Source organism: Ambystoma mexicanum, chromosome 5p (genome assembly GCF_040938575.1).
Source record: "Ambystoma mexicanum isolate Mex_15411 chromosome 5p, UKY_AmexF1_1, whole genome shotgun sequence".
Lineage (NCBI taxonomy): Eukaryota > Metazoa > Chordata > Amphibia > Caudata > Ambystomatidae > Ambystoma > Ambystoma mexicanum.
In genome coordinates, this window is record NC_090930.1 from 537,441,910 (window position 1) to 537,464,183 (window position 22,274).

Genomic DNA, 22,274 nt, shown 5'->3' on the forward strand with positions numbered 1-22,274 from the left:
GCACAGTGATTACGAGGGAAGAGGGAATAAATCGAGAATTCACAGAATTCTATACGGAACTATATTCTAACCGGGATAATAAATCCATTTCAGAAACACACACCGATCTTGACACGTTAACACTACCAAAGCTATCCCCGGAAGTCAAACTGACCCTTGAACAACCAGTCACCTGTGAGGAGATAATAGAGGCAATAAAGGCCCTAACATCAGGAAAGGCCCCGGGTTCGGACGGTCTTGGAGCCGAGCTCTATAAGGATTATCATGCAGAGCTAGACCTGGTACTGCTAAAGGTATGGGAGGAGGTGATGGAAAGTTATATCTTACCAGAATCAATGAGGGAAGCCATAATCACTGTGCTATTGAAACCCAGACGTCCGCCTCAAGACATGTCCTCATACAGACCCCTATCATTAATTAACTCTGATGCCAAAATCTTCACGAAAGTCTTGGCTACCAGGCTGCTACCTAGTATGCCGGGTGTACCAGACCCAGCATACACCCAGGGTCTGGTACACCCAGATCAATGTGGATTGGTGCCGACCCGATCCACCACCCTAAACCTTTGAAGTCTGTTTGGGGTCATGGCACAAATAGATCTCGCAGTGAGAGCCGCTGTGATTTCCCTTAATGCCGAAAAGGCTTTCGACTCTGTGTCTTGGCAGTATCTATTTGCAGTATTGAAAGCATTTGGAATGGGCCCTTACTTTATTAAATGTGTAAAACTACTATACACTGCATCCGGGGCTACAGTTCTCACGAATCATACGATGTCCAAATTATTCTTATTGGGAAGGGGCACCAGACAGGGCTGCCCGTTTTCCCCCATACTGTTTGCTCTAAATATCGAAACGATGGTGGTATTTATAAGACAAAAACATATTAACAGAGGCATAAGGATGACAGGCCCAACTCAATCCATATCACTATACAGGGATGATACACTCCTGTATGTCTGAGACCCCGAGACAAACTTGAAACCTATCATGTCAGATATACACAAATTTGCCAAGTACTTGGGGTATAGGATTAATAATGCTAAATCTGAAATATTCCCGTTGACCCCAGCCACGAAATGTCCATTGAATAGTTGCAGGCTTAAATGGTCATCCCAACACATACGTTACTTAGGCATACTAGTATCCAGGGATAGGTAGACACTACTTACGGATAATTACGAGAAATTACTGCAGACACTCAATACTAAATTTCAGATATTGACTAGACTCTCCCCATCTTTCTATACGGCCGGATAGCCATTCTGAAAATGGTTGTCCTCCCCAAGCTCCTGTATCTCTTCGGCAATATACCCATATGGCCAGGCAGAGCCTTCCTTGTAAAACTCTGGTCCATGGCCACAACGTTTGTATGGAATGGAGGTGCAGCTAGGATGGGATGGGAGAAGATGGTTGAACCCTATAATAATGGAGGCATCGCAGCACCAGATTTTGAGTTATACTATCTGGTAGCGCAGGCTCAATTCGCCAAGCACTGGTCCGACCAGTCAGACACTGTACCCCACATCTGGATAGAAAGATATTCTGCATCCCCAGTTGATCTCTGTTCTATCCTATTCAGCTCAAATCACAGAGACCCATGTTGTTTTGACCCGGTGACTGTTATGGTCCATGCCTGGACTGCAATTTACAAAAAACTAAAGATAGAGACACCTTATGACCCAGAGGCCCCATTGTGGAACTTCACTGACATCTCCCCCATGTTCGATGGAGCGCTTCAGAAAACATGGGACCTAAATAGGGAGATAAAAATGCGAGACATGTTCCCTAATGGGAAATATGTAACCTTGGAAGACTTCAAAAACACAGTCGGAGGAGTGGGGCAGCTCAAGAAACTTCAATACCACTGCATGAGATCAGCGATCAGTGCTAGATGGCCGCTTTTCTCTGATGAACCCCACTCGCATGCATGCTTGCAAGCCATGACATACGGGGTTGGGCCCAGGATCGCCACACTATATGCTTTGATACAGTCACACTATCCATCTCTGAATAATATCAACGCTACTTGGGCGGGGGACATGGCGGTCACGATCACGGAGGAGAAATGGGCCAAAAATTGTCAACTGATCAAAGCCGTGTCACTGAATGCAGGCCTCCAGTTGATCCAATTTAAGATTCTCAACAAATTGCACTATACGCCAGCCAAAATGGCCAAATTTACTGCAAACTGCACAGGGGAATGTCAGAAATGTGGGGAGCCACAGGCAAGCTTGTTCCATATGTTCTGGGCCTGCCCTGTGGTGGCAAGATTCTGGAGAGCGGTTGCGGATATCTTTGAGGAGATAACACAGATTCCAGCTTCTCTCGTCCCGCAGAAATATTTGTTTGGAGACATTGGAAAAGTGGCAGAAACCACTAGACTTTTAAATGTTTCTTGTGTTATAGCTAGAAAATGTATAGTACAAAGCTGGAAAAGGCCTCTGCAACACAAGTAGAACATTTCCTCCGGGAACTGACATTCGTTAATGAATGCGAAGATCAATATGTGTTGACAGTGCCTAAAACTAGTCGCCCCACGGCCGTTTGGGCCCCATTTAGGATGTACCTATGTGATATGATATCAGATGATAAAGCCTCTCCTAGGCCTACACCATAAGTATGCGAAGCCTCACTATGTAAAGTTATTGAGAATGCATCTTGTATTGTGTTGCAATTGAAAGTGCTGTATGTGACTGTCATGACCATCAATAAATAAAGGTTTAAAAAAAAACACCCATTCACGAAAACGTGTCACACTTAGCAGAATCAACAAACATACCACAGCCTGCATCACCCCTACGCACTGCTATTCACAAAGTATTGTGTCACTGGCAACCTATGCTCAACAACTGCACAATATTGGGCCTACTTCAATAAATCTGCACGCAGCAGAGTAACCAACCACATATAAGCTGCACTTCAACCATGCCCACTTCCATACTCACATTACGTACACACTGCACCCTGTGGCCACACTGCACAACTTCTCACTGCACCTTCTCCTGCTGCACACCAAATACTGTAGCATGTTGCAACTATCACCACAACCATGGAATGTACAATACACGCTTTGCAACTCACTTGTGGCGCTACAGCATGTCGACAATGTGCTCCACACCCATTCTCCAAAGATCACTACCCTGTGCCTCAAAGACTGTCAAACCTGCATTGCTCCAGTGGGTATGCTCCTTGCACACATTCACTGCACTATATTGCAATCATACATGTTACCAACTACCACTATGCACATATGCACCACTGGCACCAGTACTTCTAACCAACCTCCACACCGCAATGAACATGCACAGCGTTACATGGAACAGTTACCATAATCACGGAGAAGAAATGGACCAAATATTGTCAATTGACCAAAGCCGTGTCGCTAAATGCAGGCCTCCGGTTGATCCAATTTAAGATTCTCAACAAATTGCACTATACTCCAGCAAAAATTGACAAATTTACTGCAAACTGCACAGGGGAATGTCGAAAATGTGGGGAGCCACAGGCAGGCACTTGCATATGTACTGGGTCTGCCCTGTGGAGGCAAGATTTTGGAGGGCAGTGGCGGATATCATTGAGGAGATAACACAGATTTCAGCTTCCCTCACCCTGCAGAAATATTTGTTTGGAGACATTGGAAAAGTGGCAGAAACGACTTGAAGATTTTTTAATGTTTCTTGTGTTATAGCTAATAAATGTATATTACAAAGCTGGAAAAGCCCCTGTGCACCACAAGTAGAACATTTCCTCTGGGAACTGACATTCATTAATAAATGCGAGGAACAATATGTGTTGACACTGCCTATACCAGTCGCCCGAAGGCCGTTTGGGCCTCATTTAGGATGTACCTATGTGATATGATATCAGATGATAAAGCCTCTCCTAGGCCTACACCATAAGTATGCGAAGCCTCACTATGTAAAGTTATTGAGAATGCATCTATTGTGTTGCAATGGAAAGTGCTGTATGTGACTGTCATGACCATCAATAAATAAAGGTTTAAAAAAAAAACACCCATTCACGAAAACATGTCACACTTAGCAGAATCCACAAACATACAACAGCCTGCATCACCCCTACGCACAGCCATTGACAAAGTGTTGTGGCACTGGCAACCTATGCACAACAGCTGCACAATATTGGGCCTACTTCAATAAATCTGCACACAGCCGAGTAACCAACCATATATAAGCTGCACTTCAACCATACCCACTTCAATACTCACATTACATACACACTGCACCCTGTGGCCACACTGCACAACTTCTCACTGCACCATCTCCTGTTGAACACCAAATACTGTAGCATGTTGCAACTATCACCACAACCATGGAATGTACAATGCACGCTTTGCAACTCACTTGTGGTGCTATAGCACGTCGATAATGTGCTCCACACCCATTCTCCAAAGATCACCACACTGTGCCTCATGCACTGTCAAACCTGCATTGCTCCAGTGGGTGTGCTCCTTGCACACATTCCCTGCACCGTAATGCAATCATGCATGTCAGCTTGTCACCAGCTACCACTATGCATATACGCACCACTGGCACCAGCACTCCTAACCAACCTCCACACCACAATGGACATGCACAGCATTACATGCAACAGTTACCATAATATAAAACATTACACTGTCTCCGGCACCACTATGCCCTTGTATTCACATACTATTGTCTTACCCAATTCCACTCATGTCACATGAACCACTTCTCACTCCCTCACCCATTCCCTCCCTTATTCCCGCCAACACATTCCGTACGGTTCATTTTCCATACCCTTCGGCCGCCGCACTGTCCTCCGATACACCCTAGCATCAAAAGTTGTGTGTGGGTTTGTGGCAAAGCATTGTTCCTTATACAATTCCACACCGTTTCACCAATCTGCACAAACATTTGCATAGTTACCTTTTAGGACCCTTCGGACAATACTGGCTACATGGCATGTGGACACCCCACCACTTTCCTCGGATTTCAGCACAAGCCAAAATTAGTTTGTGGCTTGGCGAAGCGTTGTTCCTTATACAATTCCACACTGTTTCACTAATCTGCACCACATTTTGCATAGTTAACTGTTAGGAACCTCCGGACAATACTGGCTACATGACATTTGGACACCCAACCCTTTCTCTGGATTCCAGCAAAACTCTAAATTTGTTTGGGAGTGTGTGGCTTCGTGAAGCATTGTTCCTTGTACAATTCCACACCATTTCACCAATCTGCACCACATTTTGCATAGTTACCTGTATGGACCCTGTGGACATTACTGGATTCATGATATCTACACACCCCATCCCATTCCCTGGATTTCAGCACAAGTTAAAATCTTGTAGAGGTGAAGTCAGACATCCTCACTCAAAGCTCCGTCCCCATGTTGTCTATATGTTGGGAACCAGAGATGACAACATTTGCAATGCCAGTAAGAATCCCAATACCACAGAGAACCTTTGAGACAAAGTATCCATTGAGAAAACCCTATATAAATGCACAAAGGCATAGTGTTCTTTTGGATGAGGTACCGGAAGAAATGTACATTTGAACAAGAAGAGGAGCCTGATGACGCCATACGAAATAGGAGCTGATGCATCTAGAAGACAAATGAGGAACAGAAACTCAAGCATTCTATAAGAATTGAAGAGAAGATGAGCAACATTCCGGGCTCGAGATGAAGATACTGATGCTACAGAAACGCTGAATATTATGTAAATCAGTTTACTCATGTACAGTTGCAGAAATGCAAGTATGGAAAAAAATTATTCTTAAAGGCTGGCTACGTAGTGAATTAGATTGCAGCGATGTGCCAATGTATATACATAGGAATGTTTTGAACCTGGATGTTGCACAACACAATTTAGCTGGCTTTTGAAGTCCATGAAGTAGACAAAGAATGTTCTATTGTATGGCACAAATGGAAATTACTGATGGCAAGGCAAGTTTCAAGAAAGGTTGGGTTGGACTAGCACCAAGTAAACAAGCCACAGTGAAATGGATGCCTGTCAAAAAGTTACAATGAACGTGAGAAAAGAACATGCTCTTGTTTGAAACTATATGAAAAAACATTGAAGGCGTCAAGAGTTCATTTAATAGGATTAATTTCTGCAAAAAGCTCGAAAGAGTAGTCTCCAGGTCACATGGGTGAGATTGAAATAGCTTGGGTCAACTGTACCGAAACCAAGAGGACAGAGAGAAGCTACACTCCCTTTATTTCCCAGATGAAGGCGGCATCTACAGGGCCAAGTTCAAAGCCTAATTGTCTGACAGACTTTAGGAGTGTTGATAGACTAATTGGTGGGGAGGCATGATCACGCCGAGCCTCCATGCACCTGGGATGGTAGCCTGTGTGCTGCTAGCATGAAGAATATTCCAGAAGGGTACAAGGGTGCCAAAGCAATCATAGAGGCTCATGTAATGACCAGCCCTATAGTTTGTAGAACCAATTGATCGTTGTGTATTTAGTGACAATGATGATGACCAGTTATTTGGGATGGGCTTAGATGGCCACCTGACTAAGATACCCAATCATAACCTCCGGCTATATAGAAGATATACTTAGATGCTCAGTGAGAGCCAATCCCTATTATTCATAAATTGTGTAGTTTGCCACGTAGTGTGATGTCAGTTATGACAAGTTTTTGTTATAAAAGAGCTGTTTTTTATGAAATCGATCGAGATCGAGCTGTGCGGTGTCGGATGATGCCTGTGTATTCCCTGTTTTAGATAATTGATAATAAAACAAAAACTCTCTTTGCCAACTCCCTGAGACGTTGTTATTATTGATGTATGGGTAACTTCTGCATCCCCATCCACCTCTGAGTATTGCTACCTCGTCTTAAAGGGTTCTTGGCTATAACAGTTCACTTGGCAGCAGAGAGAGGATGGTTAAAGACCCATTGATCTAGTAAGCTTTTTGGTCCCGGTAATATAGGATGTCCTCCGCCATTTAGCTGGAAGAACGTGAAGCTCCCTGTAGATGGCGGCCATTAGTATAAGGATAAAAACTTGCAAGTATAGGTGGGACGGGTCCTTCATTTTCAAGCGGAAATTCCCTCCCAGTTTCTACAGGAAGCTGAGCGGCCAGAAGGCTGAAGTGGCTGGTTGAGAAGGAGACGATCCCAAGAGTCGGAAGTTGAAAAATGAATGGTGAGTAGATTGAGGAATCTGGCAAACTGTATTCATGTGGAAACTAAGAATGGGAAAGGATAACAGAGGGGTGGTTGGGTATTAGGATAGTAATAAAGAGTAATGAAAAGCGATATATGGACAAAGAGCATTCTAAGTAGATAAATAGGATACAGACAGGTCTGTTAAGGAAGATATTTTACACTCGACATCAGGAGTAAATTACGGGCAATAAGAAATCTGCAAGGAGCATCGGCAAGGAGATATATGTGGGCCGGCCAGTCTTGTCTGTATGCCATGTATAATATGTGCATGTGAGTAAAAAAGAAGTGAAGTGTCGAAGAACGACAAAAGAATAGAATTGTGTTTAAGAGACAAGAGAGAATTATTTATTTTAGTTATCGAGAGTATTGATTAAGTAGGAGAATTGAAGTAAAACGAAATATGAAGGTTTGGAGCTGCGATGATTGGTGCACGCTCATATCATATTGGCCCTCATTAGGACCCTGGCGCTAAGTGTTTAACGGTGCCGTAAAAGGCTGCGGCGCCGTTAAAGACTTAGCGCCTTACTACGAGGTCCCTTTGCGGGACCGGACCTGAACAAGTAGGGACCCGCAAAGGGAGCTTGGTGCTAAGTACGGTACCGCAATTTGCAGTACCGTACTTACCGCCTTCCCCAGTCCGTCTTATTAAGTCCTATGGGGCAAAAATGGGAATGGGGAAGGGCCAATGTTCGATGGGGAATTACCGCCCCGCCAACCTTGGAATGGGGTGGTAATTCCCCATTGAACATTGGCAGACTTGTTACGATACCGGCACCAACCATGGTGCTAATAGCGCCATGGTTTAGCACCAGTATCGTAATGAGGGCCATTGGTTGTCTGTTTAGAGTGTTATTTGTGTAAAGCACAGTAAGTATTGCCAGGCGAGTGAGCCTTGTCACAATAGAGGATATTTCCCTGTTTATGCACATAGGTAAGCAGTTGCCAAAACACGCACCCAAACTTAAACAGTATAGTGCAGAATGAGTTAAGGGTATGGTAAATAAGATGTTCATCCCATGGCCACAAGGGGGATCATTGTCAAAAGTGGTTTTGCAACACATGATCACATATTTGCACACAGCGTACACAGGAAAAAAGTTGGAGAAAAGGTTAGCTTGTTCAGAGCTTTGGAAAATGTACCAGGAGGAAAGGGAAGACCCACCTCCTGAAGACTGGATGCTTAACCAGTGCAAAGAGGCGGGTAATGAGCCTTCTGCTCCCCCTACTGTGCCTGAAGTAGACAGTGAAATTTTGAAGGATGAAGGAGTGTATCCACTCAGAGATCTTAAGGCAGTGGCGGGATATAGTAATCCAACGTATGAACCACCTGCTTATAGCAGTGACGCAGAGTCAGAGAAAGCTCTGGAAAAAGATTGGATCTCTGCCGTCCCGCGGAACAAAGAGAGGGATGAACGACCAGGTATGACCCCTGGATATAGAGAGAGAAATTAAGAGATGGAAAGGAGAGAAAGACAAAACTGGTGAGATAGTGCTCATATAAAATGATTGGATGGGAGGGCAGCTATTGCTCAAACTCAACAGGGCGAACATTGGGGAGGTACGGCAAAAGGAAGATCAGGATGAGCAATATAAAAAAGACATGGAACAAGAGAAACGATTGAAAGAAGAAGAGCTTAAACAAAACAATAGACAAAGACAAGAACAGCTGTACCAGGAATAACAACTGAGAAAGGAAGAAAGGGAAGAAGAGCAAAGAAAGTGTTATGATAGGCAGTGAGTGATCGAAGAACGGATAGGCTAGAAAAGAAAAGGAATGAAGAAGAAGAAGATAAGTTAAGAGAGAAGAGAATAAGAAGACGAAAAGACGATGAAATACGTAGGGCAAATTAGAGGAGAGAGATGAAGAGACAGGAAGAAGAAAGAGTTAGGGAGGAGGCGAAGAATCGAAGAGCATTTGATGCAGGGATAAAACAAAAAAGGAGACAGAGAGCATGCGACATTGATCACATTGGGAAAGAGTTAAGGAATCTGAATCCAGAAACAGCATGGGAGGACAGAGGAGTTCTTCCCACCACAAGAGCCGATGCCAGGGCCCTCTAGAGTAAATCTAGAAGGGGATTTTGAAGAAGAAACTATAGGAGATAGAATTGCGAAAGCATATCACAGAAAGAAGACAAAAGTGAATTGAAAAATAAAGGGAAAGATGATCAATTTGAGATTTCCCAATCACGAGGAACGAAGGGAAGTCCATTTAGTTCTGAGCACCAAGCTCTGTCTTTGGACAGGCTGACTCTGAATAGGGACGAGATGGAGGGAAGTCACATGAGTTGGGGACAGGAAATGTCGGATGAAGTAAGGGAAACCTTCCATAGGGAAGAAGGAACCGGTGCATGTGGGTTTGAAGAATGTTTATTGACAGATAAAGAGTTTAGATGGTCAGACCTGGACTGACCTAAACAGAGGATGCCAGATTCAGTGGTGCAGCCAGGTAGAAATAAAGGGTGATCCCAGAGTGTTAGAGGTGAGTCTATGTCATATATAAAGAGGTTAAGGTCATTGCCAGGAAGAAGGCGATCAGGAACCATTGTCCCTACTATGGATAGGCAAACGATGGAAGCCAATTGCGATTTTGGGATTTCGCAGTTTCCCTTATTAGAGAAAGGAGGGGTCAGACTACAGTATATTCCATGGCCCCAAATGAATAAGGACAACTTAAGATGTGAGTTTCCCAATTTAACGTTGGGTGCCGGAAAATGGATTTATGAATTAGAAGAAATGACTGGAGGTAACACGTTAGCTATAGGGGACATTAAAGTTCTCTTAGTAGCCATCCTTGGGGAAAGAGCTGATGACATTTGGTCAAGAGCAGGATATACAGGAGACACAATGGCATGCTGTTCACTAATTGTAGAGAGGCACTCTGGAAACCGCCTAGGGTGCAATATCCTGATATGTCAGATATGGGAGCTATAAAGGTCCGCAAGATGCAGGAGGGGGAGGATCCGCTTATGTACATTCAGAATTTTCAAGAGCAGTGGAGATTGAAAATGCGAGAGCCGTGGGGGACATCTATACCAATGGTTTATCATGTTTTATGCCAGGGATTGCCAGAGCAAGTACAGATGCAGCTCAAGAAGTTGGTGGGTATAGAAGCAAATCCATGGCCAGAAATACATCTGACCATTATACATCATTGCCGACTGTTGCAAGAGAATAATAAGAAGAAGGAGGATACTCAAAAGGTCGAGGAAGCTAAATGAATGCAGAAGAAATTGTCCAAATATGCTATTGAAGGGGCAAAGTTAACTAGTGGAGATGGGTCAGGATCGCAACAAACCGCAGGTATGCCGCAGGTGAATAACCAACGACAGCCGGATCAAGGAGGAAGTGGATTTATGGCAACAGGTAGATGGTGCTTCCATGGAAGGGGTATCTTTCAGAGTATTCAAGGAGGTTTTCAGAATAGCCAAGGTAATAACCAAGGCATGCAGGATGGGCAATTGAGGAAATTCCCTCATGTATGTTGGACTTGTGGAATGACAGGACACATAGCGTGAACATGTGGAAGCCAAGGGTATGTACAGAATGGGCAACTCTCAAGGGGAGGCAGCTTATCCACCAGCATATAGTCCACAAAGTACAGATTGGTCCCCCCAAGATCAGACAGTGTATCAGATGCAAGCACCGCAAACACAGCAGGCTTTGCAAACACAGCAAGCACAATTGAGTCTGCCACACGACAGTCACAGCACGCACCCATGCAGACACAACAGAGTGGAAATACCAGACAATAGGTGACTCCTAGAATAAGGGGTATCACTGTCAAGGGTGGTAATACTTTGACAGTTACAGGGATAAGTATGTACCCGCAATAGGACCGTTCACTGGGAGACTTGATGTGTTCAGTACTATCTGTGACACTTAATCCTCATGAGGAACCAAGGCTTGACGTTACAATAGGAGGAAAATCCTTTTCTTTTTTAGTAGACACTGGAGCAGCTCGCTCATGTATACAAGAAGGAAAATGTTTATTATCGGGTAGTGCCATGAATACTCAAGGCTTCACAGGAGCTACAAGCAGAGTTCCTTATACAAAAAAATTGCCAGTTTTGATAGGAGAATATGACATGTCTGTTCCATTATTGTATTCAAAACAGACACCAGTTAATATATTGGGTCAAGATTTAATGACAAAATTGAATCTGACGATCTCCTTCACTGACGAGGGTATAGTGTATTCAACACCAGGAATACATTATTTGAATGTAAGCGAGTTTATTATGGCATTCACAGGGCAAATAGCCTTGCTAGGGAAACCATTGGAACCAGAGGTTTTTCATTATGGAGTGTGCATATTGTTAACATGGCTACCTGGATTAGTGGGCAAAGTAATGAGAATACCTGATAAATTTTTCTTTAGACCACAGATTCCTGTGGGGGTCGGATCTTACCTTTGGAATTACAGGCAGCCATAGTGCGAGGAGAGTTGGCCACGCTTGAAGGATTCGATGATGAAGGTAGACCATGGAGAACAGGTATTGCTATTGAGGAAGGGTTTAGATTAACTGATGTCATTGACGAGGATATGTTTAAAGACGACCCATCAGATGACAAAGTGGTGTTCGAGATGAGCATCACCTATTGGATTAGAACAGAAAGGAGAGTGATCCCACAACGAATGGTGATCATGTGACAACGTCCCGCATATTTTGATGAGGACATGGAGAAGGTGCCAACTTCTTTGTGAGCTACAGGTCCTTATGACTATTGAAAGGGGTAGGAGAGGTAAGATTACACTGAAACCAGGAGCAATTCTGCCTGGGGTAAGGCAGTACCCCATGTCGTGAGAGGCATATGAGGGGATTTTTAAGACTATCTCAGCTATGATCGACCGAGGCATTCTAGTGACATCAGAGCCACCATGTAATATGGCCGTGTATCCTATTAAAAAATCGAAGAGAGGATTGTGGCGTTTAATTAGGACATGCGCTAAATTAACCAGATTGTAGAGACAGAGTTTCATCTAGTTCTGAATCCAGTGACGATTCTATGTAATATCCCGGTAGAGGCACGATATTTCATGGTGATTGAATTGAAAAATGCTTTTTTCTCAATCCCATTGCATAAAGGCTCCCAAGATCTTATGTCATTTACGTTCCGTCAGATCAAATTGAAAACTACACATTTGCCCCAAGGGTATTGTGGGTCTCCATTCATTTTGAACAGAGTCCTACTGATGGACTTAAGAAATATAGATTTGCCAAGGGTTGTGTTGCAGTACGTAGATGATATTTTAGTTTGCAGCACGTCGGAAGAAGAGTGTAGACAAGACTCTTGCATAAAAAGGATATAAGGTGGATAAAGAGAAATTTCAGTACTGTTAAGAAGTGTTGAATATAGGACAGCTATATTCACACGAAGGAAAGAAAGTCACACCTGAAAGGTCTGAGGCGATTTTGAAAACAGCAAAACTATACACGGTAAAGCAAATGCAACAGTTTTTACGACTGTGCAGATATTTATGGGCGGTAATTATGTTATAGTATGGGTATTTGATAACAGTTCATATACAAGGCCATTTTTGCAAGCCCTGAAAAAGGTGTAACAAACTCAGGGAAAGATTGAAAGGACTGAGGAAATGGAGAAAGGATTTGATGAGTTGAAAAAAGCAATTTGTACAGCTCCAGTCTTACGAATTCTCAATTATTCAGAGGAATAATTTTTGTTTTCGCACACGAACGGAGCAGTCATGACCGCAGTACTTACAGAGAGAAGCACGTTAGGGTACAAGCCACTGGCATATTATAGTGGGATTTTAGATCCAGTAATGAAGAGTCCTTGCGAACACTGATTGGCGGCCGCCACGTTCGCCATTGAGAAGTCTGCCAGCATAGTGATGGGGTGCTCTATGACATTATCCGTTGAGCATGCTTTGTTTGCTTTCTTAGAGAAACCTAAAGGTACGCTGACGTCCCATAGAGCTTCTGCATACAAAGTGATAATAACAAATCCAACAATTAAGATAGTCAGATGTAAATTGGTGAACACTGCCATGTTTGTTGCTGAACCATTGGCAGAGGATGACCAAGTGCATGATTGTTCGAATTATGTGGAGTTCTATGACAATATCCCCAGAGTGAAAGAAAATGCTCTCACTGCAGGGGAGATTGTTTTATTGATGGTTTGTCAAGAATCAATCAAACTGACGGTCAAAGGTATACAGGTGCTGCTATAGTAAAGCATAAGGCTAATGGGGAGTTTGAAGTTATGACCAGTGCAAGACTACCATCTCATTTCTCGGCACAAGCTGCAGAATTGGTGGTGCTTGTTGTTGCGATTGAGAAACATGTAGACCAGGAAGTAACACTGTACAGTGACTCTGCCTATGTGACATCAACCTTACACACAGGATCGGCACATTGGAAAAGAAGGGGCTACCTCCAAGTGGACGGCACTCCGGTGCAATACGCTGCTCTATTGGATAGGCTCATTAAAGCACTACAACTCCCAGCAGCCATTGCAATAGTTAAGTGCACAGCACACACTAAAAGGACAGACTTTATTTTGCACGGCACACAAGGCACAGACGAGGAGACTTTGCATATTCGTTAGACATAATGAGTTTTGATACGCCTTAGGTGAAAGAAAAGATTGTTGTGATGATGATTGTGAATGAAAGTTTTAATCATTTGTCGAAGACACAGCTTATGGAAATTCAAGGTGGGGATCCCCAGGAAGAAAAAGACCTGTGGACATGTAGGGGGTGTTCTTTATCCCCCACCAAAGTACTGTCGCAACAGGATAGCACTGGTAAACCAGTGATGCCTGTAGCCTTATTAAGGGTGGTGCTGTAGCTGGTGCTGTAACAGGTACTCTACCCTGCACATGTCACTAGGGAAAGCCTTGCAGCAACTATTGTGGAGGACTGGTTCGTACCAAACCTTTTAGAACACGTTGCATTGTATGTGGTAAATTGCATCGTATGTCAAAATTTTACTGCTGGGTATACGCTGCGAACAGTCAGAGGAGATATTCCTCGACCAAATGGTCAATTTCAGCATTTACATATTGACTATGTCCACATGATGCAAGTTTGTAGTAGCTATAGGTATATGATAGTGGTGGTGTGCCCCTTTTCAAGGTGGATCGAAGCTGGTCCATGCACACATCCAGACGCCACTTGCATTGCAAAGTTCTTAGTTCGAGAAGTATTTCCTAGATGGGAATATGTGAGGTGATGAGATCAGATAATGGCCCCCATTTTGTAAACAAAGTATTTTAGAAAATTAGTTTGTTTCTTCGTATAAAGCACAGGTTTTCTTCAGCTTATCACCCACAACAAAATGGCAATGGTCTGCTTAAGAACGGATAGCCAAGTTAAAATTGACACTGAAGAAGGGGTGGTTGCATTGCCTGCCCCTTGCATTATAATCGCTTAGGAATCAGCCTGCCTCAGACCACCACCTCACACCCCACGAGTTAGTTACTGGGAGGTGAATGAGAATGCCTCTAACTCCTCCATTGAGGATTAAGAGTGATGCCCAGACAACTGCAGAATTGTTAGGAAGTAAGTTACGTGATTACTTAACATGTATGACCGCAAGTATCTCTGTCATTTCAGACCAATTCACACGGATGGGGTGTCGGGCTCAGAACACAGGTGAAGACCATTCAGCAACCCGAGTGCAAGAACTTTCTGTACCAAAGGTCTTTCCAAGAGACCAAATATTATTTTGGAATTTCACAAAGCAGTGACACAAGCCTAAATTCTGTGGCCCTTTTATTGTGGAGGGCACTATGCCATCAGCTGTTAAAGTTGTGGGAAGAAGAGCGTGGATCCATCAAGGTGATGTGAAAATCTAATCCGGAGAGACCCCGCGCCCCCACCCCAAACGGAAGCAAGTCAAGAAGAAGCAGTTCAGCACGTGCAGACTAGATCGATGAGGAGGAAGAAGGACGCAGAGATTATATGAAGGATAAATAAAAAGTACATTGGATTGTGGCTTTCCTGGAAAACACACTTTGTATTTGCAACAAGAAGGAGTGAGAAAAAGTTACTGTTCTTGAGCCACAGTAGTGTGTTGAGATTTAACTTTGGGCAGCAAAAAAGAAAACAGAGAAATGCCAGACCTGGATTTCATATTCGATGACTGGAAGAGGGAGCAGTTCCCTGATTCCTTTCAAATAGTGTATGTTTTTGGAGGATCTTATGGTACTCACTGATGTGGACGTACACAGACTACTTCTTGCTGTATTCATCTTTATACTTAGAACTTGCCCCACTCTTGTTGGCCGTCGTGTTGATGTTTGTTCTTTCATCCAAGAACCTAAGAATTAGACCACTTCTGGCAGCAATTCTAGACCAGATCAGACAATTACCCAGAGCATTTCTATGAAATTATAGATGATTCTGTCTGACGAAGATGATTACAAACCAGGGGTGTTGCTAGGTCTGGAAAGGACCCAGGGCTATGCTGATGTTGGAACTGTCGGGACTGGGGGCTAGCTAGCCTTTTGGTTGTAGCTCCTGAGATTCTATCTGGGGCTACAACCAAAAGACCAGGGGCTATAGCCCCCTTACCCCCCCCCTAGCAACGCCTCTGTTACAAACTACTCGGATTGGTTCTTTTCCTCTTGATTTATAAATATTCCTATCTTGTTGGACGATGTGCTAGCACTTGTGTATTTCTAAGGGATCCCAGGAATCAACCTGCAATAAATTGGCTGATACATGAACTTTGCAAACAGACTCGTTCACTACGTGGCATGTTTTTGTGAACGTACAAATGGTCCAGTCTGATGAGGATGCTCATAAACTGCTGGGAATGGTCTTTTGTTTCCTGATTGAAAATCAACCACATCTTGTTGGCAGGCAAACTGATGTTCATACATTCTTGAGAGACCCAATAAATCAACTTGCTATTAATCAATTGCTATACGACATAAACGAACAGCTTCATATATTATATGGTGCATCTTCATGAACGGATTAATGATGTTGTCTAACAATGACTTCCACAATTTATTAGCTCTGATCTTTTAATACTTGCTTAAAGAACATCCCTATCTTGGTTGGTGAAAGAACAATACATTTGTCTTTCTCAGAAATCCTATCAACAGTCCAGCAATCAGTCAGTTCCTTGTGGAACCTGGGGAGCAAATCCAGCAGCTATCAAAATAGTTTTTGAGATTGCCTGAATAAATCTTTTTTTCTTTCCTTAAAGTTAATTACAGGCAAATCATGTGGTTCATTAGCAACAAGGCCATAAGGTTGGTGGAGCATACTTATTGGCGCATGTTATATGCTTGCTTAATGTTTATTGTCGTTATTTTGATATTTGGTGATACATGCTGCATATGTCATGGGCCTAAAAAAGAGAGTTCATTTAATTCTCCCTGCTCCTGAGGTTAAAGAAGAGGTTCAAGTTGTAAGAGAACCTAGACCTTGATTGTTGATGTGATTGTTCCTACTCCAGTAGCTTCTGTGGTGGCACCTGGTTCTGTGACAAATGTCACTAGACATCCTTATTCAGGGAAGAATCTTTTAGAAATTCTTGCTGAGCGCGACATGCAGATTCTTAGGGAGAGGCAAAAGAAGAGATCTTTTGTAACCAACCCTACATTATTAGCACATGTAAAAAGACTGATTTCACTGACAAGTGTCCCTATGATTCCTCCAATAAGAAGGAATTATGCTAAAATACTTCATGAGATGTTTATAAAAACTCATGTGGCAAGTAGGAGACCCAAAAGACATGCACTAGAAGATGATTATGAGTTAAACAATTATCTAAACAGTACAGCACACTTGAGAAACAATGTTTGGTATCAGCATATGAAGGAGGTGGGAAAACAAACTTCTGAGGAGGAATGCTATGTATGTGTACTCCTGCCTTATAGTATGGGGAAGTCTAGGATTTTCATAGCTATTGAAATATACATTCAAACAGCACATTGCCTATCTCACATAGCATTCTGTCGGACAAGAGGCCAGTTCATGGGCCGAACAGCTTTTCTAAAATGGGCAACTGAATGGACAGACCCTGATAAAGATGACTATGTGCAAGATATAAAGACAAGAGTACAAAATAAAAATCCTGCGACAAGATACGGGCAGCCTGGAAAGAAGGAAGGCGGAATAAGATGGGAAATAAACCGAAGACTGGAAAGTCCAGGGAAAACTGAAGAAGAAATTTGAAGATGGAAGGAAAGAGGACAACTGCAGATCTGGGGTTCAGTACTCTCACCAGATGGCTGGGAAGAAGGTGTAGTAATCTGCAGAGATTGGGTAATGGTTGGTCATAACAAGTCAACTGTTGAAAATGTGGAAAGACTGTGTAAAACATTATGGCCAAATCTCGCAAAACTGCTGAGATGGGTTGAGGATAAAGGAGGACCTTGAAATGGAGCTTGAGCTCAAGGTGGTAGTAATAGATGGGTACAAGAATGTAGGGAAGCACACTATACATGATGGTCTAATTGTACAATGGCTTCCTGGAACTTTAGAGGCTTCAGGAACATCTTAAATAATAAAGATCTTTTTGTGTCATTTGATATAATGTGTTTGCAAGAAACACTTCTCCAGGATATACTTAATTTTGATGATTTGAAGTCATTTATAATAACACCTTATGGGATGACAAGGAAAGGCCATTTGGCGGGCTTCTGACAGCTATTAAACGCTCCCATGGGGTTTCCATCCAAAAAATTGAAGTTGACAGGTCTGATATGTTGGTGGCACTGTTGGCTTGGCAAGAGGTGGGGGATGGTCTGTACAGTAAATGCCTATTGGTAAATGTTTGTTTTAGCCCAGTGAAAGAATAACTAGAGGAGGCCCTGATGGCACTTTCCTTCACATTATTGTGGGAATTCCCGGAAGAAGGTGCCTCTTTGAAGGTCCTAGGCAATTTTAATGTGGAATGCCTGGACGATCACTGGTCTTTGGCACTGAATAGAAGTGGTGTTGCAAAGGGGTCATGCTCTAGGGGCAAAATAGTTATCCAAGCATTGAAAGCCTGGGATCTGTTAATTGTGGATGGGAATGCTCAAGGTGATATCCCTCCTAATTTTTCATGGCAGGCTGGACCCTGGAAAACAACCTTAGATTATGTGTTTGTCTATTCTGAATTGGCATTGAGGTGGGATTCCCTGGTAATAAATCCTCTGGACCTGAGTGACCATGCTTTATTAGTATATAGGACTACTTTTCCCTTAAAAAAGGAGAAGGACATGCACCTTGTAATAGAAATAAATCATAGAAATTGTGAGGTGAGATGGGCACCACAATTGGCAAGGGCCTTTCAAGAGGTGATTGCCAGCCTGTCGATAGAGAGCTTGGCGTATTTATGCTCCCCCAAAGGCTTCTCCTCATGAATACAGGAGGTCTTGAGTGGTCTATCTATGGATAGACTCTTGAAGAAGCGGGCACATAAAATAGGTGTTACCCATGCAATTAGCCTAGAGATCCAGGCTCGTAAGAAACAAATGCATAGGGAGTTTAAGGGGTTAAAGAAGGCCTACGTGGTGGGTTATAAAGAAGAGGTTCATAGGATAAGACAAGTCTACAGAAATTGGATAAAGGGGAGGCAATTTGTGCTTTATATTAATGATGCGGAAAAGATGCTGGCCTGTATGTCAGGGAACAACTGGGGCAGATTTTGGCAACTAATTAAGCCACAAGGCAGAGATTGTTTTTTGCAGCCCCATTCAATCTTGGAGGAAACTTGGGTCAAACATTTTACGGAATTGTACATGAAGCTGTGGCACAGTTGTTCTCTGGTATGGTTGCAGGCTGGGTGGAAAGGGGCACTTAAGTGGGATTTTGAGGATATGACTTTGTTTATTAAAAGGAGAAAGCAATCTAACGCTCCAGGCCCTGATGGCCTTTCAAATTTGACTTTTAAAGAAAATCAGAATTTTTGGTCTAAACTATTGTCAGATTTATTCGCAAGTATTCTTGCTAAAAAGGTGTTCCTGGAAACTTGGTCTGCCGCTACCATAATATTGATCTTTAAAGATGGTGATAGGTTGTCCCCTCTGTTTCATAGGCCTATGTCACTTTTGGATGCCTCAAATAACATTTTTGCCCAAATGATGCTCAAAGTGCTCCAAACGTGGGTGTGTGAATCTAATTCCCTGGATGCCTACCAGACGGGCTTCAGTGAAGGTATGGGTACAACCTTAAATTGTTTTGTTTTGGATATGCTTGCCCATCAAGCAAAATCTCAAGCCAGACCAGTGTTTTGGGCCTTTTTGGATATTAGCAAGACCTTTGACCATGTAAATAGGGCTTTGCTTTGGAGAAGGTTGCATGAACGGGGCTGCCCTCCGTCGTTGCTGGAAATACTAGAGGCAATGCATGTGGGCACAATAATTAGGATGAGGCTTGATGCCTTTGGAGGGTACACATTATGGATTGAGACCAAAGGGGGTCTATGCCATGGATGTGCGTTGGCCCCATATATAGAAACAAACGAGGAATGGGGCCAACGCATATATTGGGCCATTTGGGAAAAGTTAGAACAAGCCCCCCCAAGGTTGGGAGAGCTGATCATTCAACATCTATTGCATGCGGATGATATTGTGATCTGTGATTTAACCGCTATTGGTCTGAAGAGAGCTTTGAGTGCAGTAGAAGAGTTTTTGGATAGCCTGGAATTGTCATTAAACACACTGAAATCGAAGTTGCTGGTGTTAAAAGGAGGCAGGAAAAAATATAAAATGATACTATGGAAATTAAAAACTGGGAGCCTTGAGGTGATCAGAAGGTTCACATATCTAGAGACGCCTGTCTATGGCAACTTGGATGGTCCAGAGCTTTTGGCGGACTTGAAGGCTCATTTTTGTGGAGCACTCGTAAAGTTGCGCCTTTTGATGCTAAATTTGGAAGATTTTTGATTCTCTGAGCTGTAAAATTGTATAAACAACAAATGGTCCCGAAACTCATACATGGAGCACAAACAAGGAGGGTACGAACTGAGTGGCCCAAATTGGAAGGACTAATTTGGCGAGAGCTACTGCATCTACCCCAGTCAGTCCCACTAGTGGGGATTCTTTTTGAATTAGGTCAGTTGCCTATTGAGACTATGATTGACTGGGCAAAGTTGCAGATGTTTGCAAGCATTTTGACCCCACCAGCTGTATCAATTTATGAAGCGTTGAATGCATTATGGAATTAAGGCTCATGTCCGGTATTAGTAGATTCTGAATGCTTAAAAACATTACAAATAATAGGAGCATCCAAGGAAGAATTGGGAATTACACCCAAAACGGTAAAGACAAAATTATCCAGACATGTGCGGGCTAACTTACGAGATTCTTTGCTGCTATATCAATGTTTTGGTGATCACTTTGTGTTGATAGTTAAACATTTGAATACTTTATCTTCTTATTTGAAAAAGCATCCATCAAGGCATTTTAGGTTTCAAATTTTATGACTCAGGCTAAATTTAGTGCCAACACAAGACATGTTGGGCCGCCTAAATAATGTTCCTTGGGAACATAGACTTTGTCGCCATTATCATAAGCAAATAGAGACTTTAAAGCACTTGTGTGTACAGTGCCCTACCCTGTGGACTTTGCAGACTCAAATTGTATCTATGAATTTTATCCCTAGAGAGCAAGAGTTGTGGAGGAGGATCTTAAATCGTAATTAACTGTGTTTATCCATATGTATTTTGGAGTTTTTAAAGGCTTGTGCAGTGGCTTTTTGACAGACTGGTGTTAGGATGATGAGCATATTAGGTTGGTGATGTTAAGAAGAATATGTTCTTGTCTTTTATTTGTTGTATTGTGATGAATTGTTAATACTGTTTTGTGTTAAATGTATATTTGTACTGTATGACACATCAAAATAAATAAGTAAATAAAGGGGGACCATTGCAGATAGTTCCTCTGGATAAAGCAAAGTTGTGCTTCAGAAATAATGGCATAAGGAAGCTGGGAGAAAATTAGAATTGTGGTAGAATTTTTGATGCACCAGAAATGAACATTGGGACAGCAGGGATAATGGATCACTACTGGGCCTGTGGATCCAGAGCTTACATGAAGCTACCCAAGGATTGGGGAGGACTATGTTCTCTAGTGATTGTTCATGTTCCAGCATTGGTGATTCCGAAAAGTGATCTGAGTATTGAATAATTCCCAAAAGCAGATGTACATCTGAGAAAGAAGAGATCTGCAGAACTTTTGAATCGATTAAAAAGAGAGAACTATTTCTCAGCAAAATCAATAGAAGCATTTGATTCTATCCCATATGAATACAGATTGTTCAGTAAGACCTCATCGATATTCACGATAATCTTTATGCCCAGGATCCAGAGGGATGCAAATACTAAGTGGTGACTGATAACCAGATGGGAGTTGCTACAGACGATTAACACAACCATAAAAGGGTTCAATGCAATCAAGGAGGAGCTGAGAGCCATACGAATGATGTCTCTCCAGAATAGGTATGTCCTTGATATGATTACAGCTATGGCTGGAGGTGTTTGTGCCAGAATTGGAGAATCATATTGCACGTTCAAACCTTCTCATGATGACGAGAATGGCACCTTGACAAAAGCCATATCACTGCTGACAAACGTACATGTCCATATGATTGATGAAGTGGAAGACATTTCTGACAACAGCTGGTTTGGATTAGTCTTTTTGTGCGTCCCACAGTGGACGACAGAATTGTTCAAGTTTCATGAAGCTCTGTTGGTGATGATCACACAATGCAAGAAGACTGCAAAGAAAGAAATGGAAATGAAGATTATGATTGATGTTGAATCTGGAGGAAAACTCAAAGAGCTGACAGATGAGGAAATCAGAGACTATGTGAAAGCCAGCATACACGCACCTGAAGGCACAAAGTTTCTGTATCCAAGACACTGCAAGAAGTTTGTGGGAAAGTGGGTCTACTGCAGCCCCGATGGACAATGCACACTTATGACCTGGAGTGTTGACAAGCATGTGAAATCTGCAGGATGCTTGAAGGGAGTCATAAAGATTTGGGTCCCAACAAAGCAGCTTTTTTAGACAAGGATTTCTTGGTATGAAGGTTGATGATGAAGTGGTCGATGAATTGCCCAGAGGGGGGAGTGTAGAGGTGAAGTCAGACATCCTCACTCAAAGCTCCACCCCCATGTTGCCTATATGTTGGGAACCAG